The sequence below is a fragment of the Emys orbicularis genome, chromosome 12, assembly GCF_028017835.1.
Source record: "Emys orbicularis isolate rEmyOrb1 chromosome 12, rEmyOrb1.hap1, whole genome shotgun sequence".
NCBI classification, from domain to species: Eukaryota; Metazoa; Chordata; order Testudines; family Emydidae; genus Emys; species Emys orbicularis.
In genome coordinates this window covers 36,353,214-36,363,049 of record NC_088694.1, presented here as the reverse complement: position 1 = coordinate 36,363,049, position 9,836 = coordinate 36,353,214, and the positions used below count along the sequence as shown (strand labels likewise).

General features: G+C 41.7%; 1 pseudogene; it reads right to left on the bottom strand.

Moving 5' to 3' along the window:
* Positions 1-8,578: 8,578 nt before the first annotated feature.
* Positions 8,579-9,542, bottom strand: LOC135886088 (olfactory receptor 11A1-like; annotated as a pseudogene).
* Positions 9,543-9,836: the final 294 nt, after the last annotated feature.

Sequence of the window (9,836 nt, the reverse complement as noted above, 5' to 3'; positions counted from 1 at the left end):
CTAGGGGAAATAAAAGAAATTATGCAATTGAGAATCTAACTTCCATTACAAAACAGTCATATTTCCTATTCCATTTTCTCCCTGATGGTAGCCATCCCAACAGTTGAGTCAAGATTCCAGAGAATGGAGGCAGTTGGGGTACAAATTTCAAAAAAAGGCCAAAGTTAAGTGACATTGGAAATGTAACTACTGCCTGGTATCTCTATGGTTGAACACATCTCACCTTCAGCTGCCTGCCAATGTTTGTTTATTTCTATAGACACAATATCTGAGATTATCATTGTAAATTAAGGGGAACTAAAGGTCACTCCATTGGCTTCATATGGAAACCTCAGAAAAATCCTATTGCTGGGCTGATACTTCATTTACCCATATTTACACTGCAGAGTCCACCATATTCCAGTGGAGTGGACAAAATAATTTGACCGCACAGACCTGGGTTTTACGACTGACTCCACCACTCCTTCACCGTTGGTTCATCACTTCCTCTCACTGTGCCTCTCTTCCCTCTCTTATGTAATAGTTGATGTTACCACTTACTGTTTTCATAATGTGACCTGAAATTTAGCCAACAAGAGCGGTCTATGTGTGCTCACATGCTCTTTAGTAAAATGGAAATATGATTCTGAAGACACTGTACAAAGTTTTAGTAGTTACATCAGTGAGTTTGCCTTATAATTTCTCAGTGTTAGCAAACAGCTGTGAAAACATGTATAACTTTCAATACATTCTTCGAAGAGAAACTAAACATGCCTCAATGTCATATTTCCACCTCAATCTCTGCAGATTTGGCATCAATTTTTTGTTTAAAAACACATAAAGTTTTTAGACATTTCCTTTCCCCCAGCCCTACATGACAGAGAGATCTCTCCCAAATCTCTTCTCAAGGTAATCAGATAGTAGGTTTCTTTCTTTGCAAGGATTTGCCATCTTTTTTTTGAGAGCTACTCAGCACCTAACATTTATGGGTAATATTTTCCAAAGTGCCCAAGGCCAGGTTTTTTTTTTTAATTTTCCATGCAACTACAACTGCAGATTGGACTCTCTGTCCCTTTTGAACATCTGGCCCTGAGCTACCATGTGAAAGAACATAGGATGGATCATTAGATTAAGGAGGTCTGCTAGTGCTTCCTTGGCTAAGGTTGCTGTGATATTTTGGGGAACATGACTTTGTCTGTTTAATATTTTTATAAATTTCATTTATAATTGAAATTATCATTCTGGATCAGATCAACACTTTCAGAAAAGGAAATATGGAATGGGTCATGGGGAAGCCATAGCTCGGTAGCAGTGACAATGCTATCAAGGGCCATCAATACTGAATGTTGTGGAATGGTGGGAGTGTCGAGAGATCCATATCTAGGAACATTGACCATCTATTACCCATATCCAAGTGCCTCAGCAGCACGTGGGATTAGAGGTTCGATCCAATCATAACAATCCGGTGTCTGTTTCGAGAAGGGAACTGGTCCAGGATATTCTGTTTGAAGCTAGGTTTTCCTCTTGACTAATAATTGAAATTGTCCCAACAAATAAACTCAGAGGGACATTCCTTAATCCAAAGTGGTGAGTTTGTCTGTTTGTTTGTTGTGTGCTTGCTGCTTGACTGAAGTTATCGCGTGGTCTGTTTGGGGAAGCCATGTGCTGAGCCTAGTGGCCTTCTAGGCAAGGCTGAGAGCTCTTTAATGAGGCTTTGATCCCTAAGCCCTTTAGCATCCCTTAAGCCATAAGCAGGGGGCGGGGCTACTCAGGAGAACAGGGGGTTAAAAAGCTAGCTTCTAAGTGACTGGAGGATCTCACGACCAGGAGCAGCTAATGGGAGTTTTCTGAGGGAGTTTAGAGAGGGAGTGGGAGAGCTAGATACACCTGATTAACATTCTTTAAACATAGGGCAATAAACCTCCCCTGCCCCCTTCCTTCCAAAAAACACAAAGAAACAATATCCAACAAAAAAAGCTGCAAGAGGAAAAAGAGAATGTAGGCAGAAGTCCAGCAGCAGAGTAGGAGCTATCCAGTTAAATCACAAAATGCAGCATGTTTGATTACCTGCCTTGTGGGCAGGTAGTATATGTGCACATTTTGTGCAAGGACTTCCTGGCCCTCAGAGACCGAGTACAGGCTCTGGAGACCAGAGCGTCTGAGCTGGAGGAGCTAAGGGAGACAGAAAGGTACACAGAGGAGACTTTCCGGGGCACAATAGAACAGTCCCAAACCCCGGTCTGATAGCCTCTGTGCTGTTGAGGAGGATGAAAGTCTCAGGGAAGGGGAACACCAAAATTAAGCAGAAAGAAACTGTTCCATAGTTGAAACCTTCCCTCCAGATGATGTCATGGTAGTATCCTCTTGCACTGAGATACCTGTCCTAGGGAAGGATCAACAGTTACTAGAAAGAGACAGGTAACAGTAATGGGGGATTCTTTGCTTAAAAACATAGATAGTATGGTTTGTGATGACTGGGAGAACTGCATGGTGAATTGCTTGCCAGGTGTGAAGGTTGCAGATCTCTGAAGACCTCTAGATAGACTTATGTGTAGTGCTGGGGAGGAGCCAGCGGTCATGGTACATGTAGGTATCAGTGACATAGGAAAAGATAGGATAGAGGTCCTGGAGACCAAATTTAGACAGCTAAGTAAGAGATTAAAGTCAGGGACCTTCATGGGAGCATTTTGTGATATGCTTCCAGTTCCACATGCAGGGCCAATTACACAGCGGAACTGCAGGGTCTCAATGCATGGATTAAACAATAGTATAGAGAGGAGGGGTTTAGATTTATTAGGAACTGGGGAACTTTTTGTGGAAGGAGGCGCCTCTACAGAAGGATGGGCTCCACCTAAACTGAAATGGAACCAGATTGCTGGCATTTAAAATTTTAAAAGGTTGTAGAGGAGTTTTTAAACTAAGGGTTTGGGAAAGCCAACAGGTATATCCCAGAAACTTGGTGGAATGATGATAATCAATGGGACATAATAATACCAGGGTACAAAATATATCGGAACGACAGAGTAGGGCATGCTGGTGGGGGAGTGGAACTATATGTGAAAGAAAGCGTAGAATCAAATAAAGTAAAAATCTTAAAGGAACCAAACTGTACCATAGAGTCTCTATGGATAGTAGTTCCATGATCTAATAATAATATAGAATTAGGGATATATTACTGACCACCTGACATGGTGGTGATTGTGAAATGCTCAGGGAGATTAGAGAGGCCATTAAAATAAAATAAAATAAAAAGACCCTGAATAATAATAATGGGGTAGTTCAACTATCCCCATATTGACTGGGTACATGTCACCTAAGGACAGGATGAAGTGATAAAGTTTCTTGACACCTTAAATGACTGCTTCTTGGAGCTGCTAGTCCTGGAACCCACAAGAGGAGAGGCAATTCTTGATTTAGTCCTAAGTGGAGCACAGGATCTGGTCCAAGAGGTAACTATAGATGAACCGCTTGGTAATAGCAACCTAAATAAGTAAATTTAACATCCTTGTGTGGTGGCAAAAATCAAAGAAGCCCACCACAGTAGCATTTAAGTTTAGAAAGGGGGACTTGCACGGAAATGAGGAAGCTAGTAAATTGAAAATTAAAAGGAACAGTCCCCAAAGTGAAATGCCTGAAAGCTTCATGGAAACTTTTAAAAAACATCAGAATAAAGGCTCAAATTAAATATATACCCCAAATTTAAAAAAAACAAAATAGTAAGAGGATCAAAAAAATGCCACCATGGCTAAACAACAAAGTAAAAGATGTGGTTAGAGGCAAAAAGATTTCCTATTAAAATTGGAAGTTAAATCCTATGGAGGAAAATAGAAAGGAGCACAAACTCTGGCAAGACAAGTGTAAAAATATAATTAGGAAGCCTCCCCCCCACCCCAAAAAAAGAATCTGAAGAGCAAATTAACCAAAATATAAGAGCAAAAATATTTTTAAATGCCTAACAAGCAGGAAGCTTACTAAACAATCAGTTGGGCCACTGGATGATCGAGGTGCTAAAGGAGCATTCAAAGAAAATATGGCCATTGTGGAGACATTAAATGAATTGTTTGCTTCAGTGTTCACTGGAGAGAATGTAAGGGAGTTTCCTCATGCATAAACCATTCTTTTTAGTTGACAAACCTGAGGAACCATCACAGATTGGGGTGTCAAAAGGGAAGGTTTTGGATATCAATAAATTAAACATTAGTAAATCAACAGGACCAGATTATATTAATCCAAGAGTTTGGAAGGAATTCCAATATGAAATTACAAAACGACTTAGTGTGGTATCATTTAAATCAGCTCCTGCGGCAGATGACTAGAGAATAGCTAATCTGACACCTATTTTTTTAAAAAGGCTCCAGAAGAGATACTGGCAATTACAGGCTGGTAAGCTGAACTTCAGAACCAGGCAAATTGGTTGAAATTATGGTAAAGAACAGAATTGCCAGACACTTATATGAACATGATTTGTTTGGGAAGAGTCATTATGGCTTTTTTAAAGGGACATCATGTCTCACTGATCTATTAGAATTCTTTGAGGAGGTCAACAAGCATGTGAACAAGGGTGATCCAGTGGATTCCGTGTACTTAGACTTTCAGAAAGCCTTTGACAAGTTCCCTCACCAAAGGCTCTTAAGCAAAGTAAGCAGTCCTGGGATAAGAGGGAAGGTCCTCTCATAGATCAGTAACTGGTTAAAAGATAGGGGGGAAAGGGTAGGAATAAATGGTCAGTTTTCAGAATGGAGAGAGGTAAATAGCGGTGTCCCCTGGGGTCTCTACTGGGACCAGCGCTGTTTAACATATTCATAAATGATCTGGAAAAAGGGGTAAAAATTAAGGTGGCAAAATTTGCAGATGATACAAAATTATTCAAGATAGTTAAGTCCAAAGCAGACTGCGAAGAGTTACAAAAGGACCTCACAAAACTGGGTGACTAGGCATCAAAAGGGCAGATAAAATTGAATGTTGATAAATGCAAAGTAATGTACGTTGGAAAATATAATCCCAACTATACATACAAAATGATGGCGACTAAATTACCTGTTACCACTCAAGAAAGAGAGCTTGGAGTCATTGTGGATAGTTCTCTGAAAACATCCACTCAATGTGCAGCTGCAGTCAAAAGAGTAAAGAATGTTCGGAATCATTAAGAAAGGGGTAGATACTAAGACAGAAAATACCATATTGCCTCTATATAAATCCATGGCATGCCCACATCTTGAATACTGAATGCAGTTCTGCTCACCCCATTTCAAAAAAAGATATTTTAGAATTGGGAAAGAAAAAGAGAAGGGAAACCAAAATGATTAGGTGTATGAAAGAGTTTCCATATGAGGAGAGATTAAAAAAGACTTTTCAGCTTTGAAAAGAGAGCACTAACGGGGGATATGATAGAGCTCTATAAAATCATGAATGGTGTGGAGAAAGTGAACAAGGAAGTCTTATATATTCTTTCACTTAACACAAGAATGAGGAGTTAGTGAAATTAACAGGAATCATAGAATCATAGAATATCAGGGTTGGAAGGGACCTCAGGAGGTCATCTAGTGCAACCCCCTGCTCAAAACAGGACCAATCCCCAACTAAAACATCCCAGCCAGGGCTTTGTCAAGCCTTACCTTAAAAACCTCTAAGGAAGGAGATTCCACCATCTCCCTAGGTAGCCCATTCCAGTGCTTCACCACCCTACTAAAGAAAAAGGTTTTCCTAATATCCAACCTAAACCTCCCCCACTGCAACTTAAGACCATTACTCCTTGTTCTGTCATCTGGTTCCACTGAGAACAGTCTAGATCCATCCTCTTTGGAACCCCCTTTCAGGTAGTTGAAAGCAGCTATCAAATCCCCCCTCATTCATCTCTTCTGCAGACAAAATAATCCCAGTTCCCTCAGCCTCTCCTCATAAATCATGTGCTCCAGACCCCTAATCATTTTTGTTGCCCTCCGCTGGACTCTTTCCAATTTTTTCACATCCTTCTTGTAGTGTGGGGCCCAAAACTGGACACAGTACTCCAGGTGAGGCCTCACCAATGTCGAATAGAGGGGAACGATCATGTCCCTCGATCTGCTGGCAATGCCCCTACTTATACAGCCCAAAATGCCATTAGCCTTCTTGGCAACAAGGGCACACTGTTGACTCATATCCAGCTTCTCGTCCACTGTAACCCCTAGGTCCTTTTCTGCAGAACTGCTACCTAGCCACTCGGTCCCTAGTCTGTAACAGTGCATGGGATTCTTCCATCCTAAGTGCAGGACTCTGCACTTGTCCTTGTTGAACCTCATCAGGTTTCTTTTGGCCCAATCCTCTAAATCGTCTAGGTCCCTCTGTATCCTATCCTTACCCTCCAGCGTATCTACCACTCCTCCCAGTTTAGTGTCATCTGCAAACTTGCTGAGAGTGCAGTCCACGCCATCCTCCAGATCATTAATGAAGATATTGAACAAAACCGGCCCCAGGACCGACCCCTGGGGCACTCCACTTGAAACCAGCTGCCAACTAGACATGGAGCCATTGATCACCACCCGTTGAGCCCGACGATCTAGCCAGCTTTCTATCCACCTTATAGTCCATTCATCCAGCCCATACTTCTTTAACTTGCTGGCAAGAATACTGTGGGAGACCGTATCAAAAGCTTTGCTAACGTCAAGGAATAACACATCCACTGCTTTCCCCTCATCCACAGACCCAGTTATCTCCTCATAGAAGGCAATTAGGTTAGTCAGGCATGACTTGCCCTTGGTGAATTCATGCTGACTGTTCCTGATCACTTTCCTCTCCTCTAAGTGCTTCAGAATTGATTCCTTGAGGACCTGCTCCATGATTTTTCTAGGGACTGAGGTGAGGCTGACTGGCCTGTAGTTCCCCGGATCCTCCTTCTTCCCTTTTTTAAAGATGGGCACTACATTAGCCTTTTTCCAGTCATCCGGGACCTCCCCCAATCACCATGAGTTTTCAAAGATAATGGCCAATGGCTCTGCAATCACATTCACCAACTCCTTTAGCACCCTCGGATGCAGCGCATCCAGCCCCATGGACTTGTGCTCATCCAGCTTTTCTAAATAGTCCCAAACCACTTCTTTCTCCACAGAGGGCTGATCACCTTCGCCCCATACTGTGCTGCCCAGCGCAGCAGTCTGGGAGCTGACCTTGTTCGTGAAGACAGAGGCAAAAAAAGCATTGAGTACATTAGCTTTTTCCACATCCTCTGTCACTAGGTTGCCTCCCTCATTCAGTAAGGGGCCCTCACTTCCCTTGACTTTTTTCTTGTTGCTAACATACCTGAAGAAACCCTTCTTGTTACTCTTAACATCTCTTGCTAGCTGCAACTCCAAGTGTGATTTGGCCTTCCTGATTTCACTCCTGCATGCCTGAGCAATATTTTTATACTCCTCCCTGGTCATTTGTCCAATCTTCCACTTCTTGTAAGCTTCTTTTTTGCGTTTAAGATCAGCAAGGATTTCACCGTTTAGCCAATCTGGTCGCCTGCCATATTTACTATTCTTTCTACACAGTTTTTGTTACTGGTTATTCTGGAATTAATATAATATCTATCTTTCATATAGTGTCCTTCTAGGCCCATACACATGCATCTTATATAATAATTGTTTTAAAATTTGAAGATAACACCAAACTGAAAAGACAGAAATAGGCAATTTTGGCAGTACAATTTTAGTTTCCAGCTCCATGACCCGCCAGAAGAAAATTACTGTTGGCAGGGAGCAAGGGAGAGCAGAGAATTGGAAACTGCTTCTTCCTGACTCAGAAATCTTTCCCTTGGCTGATCCTGGAATAGTGTAGCAGAGACTCACCAACCCTGTCATGAAGGTAGCTTGTGGCCATGGAAAATTGAATAACACTGATGGGGGCCGAGATATCAATGAGAACTCTTGCCACACCTGTTCATCTACTTTCCGTATGCAGTCATTTCATGTAATAGAATTGAAACATTCAAATGAGCAGGAGATGACAACTGGAGATTGGTTGATTTACCCCTGATGTCACCAGGGTCCCAGTACAAAGTTACCTGAGCTACTGACCTGACCATGAGTACAATTTATTCCTAATCTGGTTATTTGACAACATTCTTCTTAACCTAGAGCTTCATTACCACCTAATGTCTTCAAATGTAACCTACATAAATATTTTAAATGAGTTCTAACATTAAAGAAAGTGTGAAGAGTATGTTTTAGTCCAGTTTTAAGAGCACTCGGGACAAAACTGGAGATGACAAATGCTAAATTTCTTAAGGATCTTATTTTAATTATTTTATTCTCATGAACTAATTAAAATATTTACTTTGAAATTCATCCACACTCAAAGGAGAATTATCCCAATTCAAGGAGGATGCACAGTGTTCTTCAGACATGAGAGTGGGTGTGACGGTGCTGTGAAAGTCTAGGTGTACAGCTCGGTGTTCTCATTTTCCTCCAAAATAAGTCAGATGCCCACAGGTAGGCAACACACAGACTTGACACTTGGATACAGGAAGTTATGATTCTGACAGTCATGAGTTCAGCAGGCACACAAAGATGAGTATGTGCTACTCATGTGAGTCAGAATTTGCAAGATCATATCCCCATGATTGGCCCATATATATATTAGCTTAAAATTTTGAATTCTTGTAAAACACAAAAGATCTAAGGAGAGCTTTTCTCAAATCTTCCTTTACCTCCTTGTTTCTCAGGCTGTAGATGAGGGGGGGTTGACAAATGGATCAGGACATAAAAGACAGAGAACACTATGTTCAGGTCCCTCAGTGCATCAGAGTCCAATAGCAGATACACCAGGATCAGGGTCCCATAGAAAATTGTCACCAGGATGATGTGAGAAGAGCAGGTGAAAAAGGCCTTTTGCCTCCCAGTGGCGGAAGGGATTCTCAGGATGGTGGAGATGATACAAACATAGGATGTCAACGTCAATAGAAATGGAGGCAGGGTGAATATGGAGGAAGATATGAAACTAGCTACTTCCACCATGTGGGTGTCAGTGCAGGAGAGTTTTATTATGGGATGAAAATCACAATAGAAATGGTCAACTTCATTGGGCCCATAGAACATTAATTGTGACAACATAAATATAAAGATGGAAACAGACATAAATCCACCTATCCACAACCCTACCACTAGCTAGAGGCACAACCTGCCATCCATAAGTGCTGCGTAATGCAGAGGTTTGCATATCACTAAATACCAATCATAAGACATTGCTGATACGAGACAACATTCTGTGCCTGCCAGAGAACCAAAGACATATCATTGACTGATGCATCCAGTGATAGAAATGGTTCTGTCTCCAGTCAGGAGACCGGCCAGCATCTTGGGCAGGATGGTGGAGGTATAGCAGGTCTCCAAGCAGGACAAGTTCCCCAGGAAGAAATACATGGGGCTGTGAAGCTGCTGATTAGCCACAACTAGCGCAACAATTAGGATGTTCCTGGTCATGGTTGCAATCATGAAAAACAGCAGGAAGAGGAGAATATGAAGTTGAGGGAGATCCCCAAATCCCAGGAGGATGAATTGTATGATGGTAATTTGATTTCCCTTGTGTATGTTTGTCGTCAGCTTCATCTAGGGAAAATGAAAGAAATTATGCAATTAAGAATCTAATGTGCATTACAAAACAGTCATATTTTCAATACTGGCTTCTCCCTGCTGGCAGTCATCCCAACGACTGAGTCAAGACTCCAGATGGTGGAGGCCTTTGGGGTAAACGTTTAAAAAAATGTCCATTGGCTTCATAAGGAAAACTCAGCAACATCCTATTGCTGAGCTGATACATTTTTTAAACCATATTTACATGGCAGAGTCCACCATATTCTAATGGAGTGGACACTAGAATTTGATTCCAGAGAGGTGGGTTTT